This window comes from Suricata suricatta, chromosome 3 (assembly GCF_006229205.1).
Source record: "Suricata suricatta isolate VVHF042 chromosome 3, meerkat_22Aug2017_6uvM2_HiC, whole genome shotgun sequence".
Classification (NCBI taxonomy): Eukaryota; Metazoa; Chordata; class Mammalia; order Carnivora; family Herpestidae; genus Suricata; species Suricata suricatta.
Genome location: NC_043702.1, coordinates 173092140 through 173093674, shown reverse-complemented (window position 1 = coordinate 173093674; position 1535 = coordinate 173092140). Strand labels below are relative to the sequence as shown.

General features: G+C 54.5%; 1 protein-coding gene across 1 annotated transcript in view; it reads right to left on the bottom strand.

Moving 5' to 3' along the window:
• FCRL5 (Fc receptor like 5) overlaps window positions 1-1535 on the bottom strand; it is a 35789-nt gene that overhangs the window by 7127 nt on the left and 27127 nt on the right.

The following is a 1535-nucleotide window of genomic DNA, read 5'->3' as shown; positions in this document are numbered from 1 at the left end:
CAGTGGAGGAAGACATTTAAACTGGATGAACTGATGGTCAACTACGTTTCCTCCCTCAGTGCCAGTGTCCCGCCCCGTCCTCACAGTCAGGAAGCCCAGGGCCCAGGCCGTGGAGGGGGACGTGGTGGAGCTTCGCTGTGAGGCCCCGAGGGGCTCTCCCCCCATCCTGTACCGGTTTTATCACGAGGATGACACCCTGGGGAGCAGCTCGGTCCTTTCTGGAGGAGGAGCATCCTTCACCCTGTCTCTGACTGCAGAGCATTCTGGAAACTACTCCTGCGAGGCCGACAATGGGCTGGGAGCTCAGTGCAGTGAGGCGGTGCCGCTCAGCATCAGAGGTGAGTGCGTCTTGCGCACAGCTGTACATGCAGGTCCAGTCTCCGGAGTGGAGCTCAGGCTCCCCCCACCTACCCCCTCCACACACAGCCGCCCCCAGGCTGCTGGGACAGCTCAGTCCCCAGTAGTTCTGCCACCAGAGCTCTCCTGGACACACCCAGGGTCCTTCCTGTGATTCCCCTGGAGGAACCTGGACCTTCCTGCTGCCCAGCCCAAGTGGCCTTCCTATATGGGCTCAAAGCTCCTCACTAAAAATGCAAAGGGTTTCCACACCATAGTCTATGTCGGATCTATAATTATGATTAGAAAGAGAGACTTTGGGTGTCTCTGCTCCAAAAATAGGTTTGACGGTTCCTTGTCCAGGTTTTTCTCTCCTTGACCCCCCGCAAGCCTTTACTCTTGTGCTTCTTTATTACCAGGAATATAAATACGCCTCAGACTTCTGTGTTAACAACTCTACCTTCACATTAGCTCGGTGCGTGGCCTTTCGAGAGACACAACCAGTCCACATTTTTTTACAAAGTGAATCTTAAAGCAGTGCGGCCATGGGAGAGCAGCACAGAGAGGTTGGAACCGGATGCCACCGGCCACCCTCCACCAAATTCCTCCATTCTCTACACCGCCTTCTGGCCTCCTGCCATGAAGTGTTGTATCCAAAGGACAATAGTTCTGAATGAGTTGTAACAGCCCTACAGTCTGAACTCCAGCCTCCTGTTCTGGGGGACAGGCAGGGTAGCGCAAGTATGCTACGGGCCGTTGAGCGGAGTGTTCTGGGCTTGGCTCTGGAGGCCACTAGCTGCATGACCTTGGCCAACCATGTGTCCTCATGTATTGACCTCAATTTCCACACCCATCAAGTGGGGAAATCAGACTAGATGGGCCTTGTGGTCAACCCTAGCCCTAAAATTCTTTGATATTGGTGCAAGGTGAATATGGAGTATTTTGGACTCACAGATTCCTGGAAGGAGATATTCCAAAGGAGAGAGGGAGGATCCCTGTCACTGGGATACATCCCGAGACAGAGGGGACCCTGGAATGGCTGACATATAGACTGATGCTGTCCTCTCCCCTGGTGGGGCTCCTAGGCACCATCACCACCACTGCCATCACTGCCACCACCACCACCAAGATTACCATCACCACCACCACCACCACCACCATCACCGCCATCACCATCACCACCACCATCACCATCACCA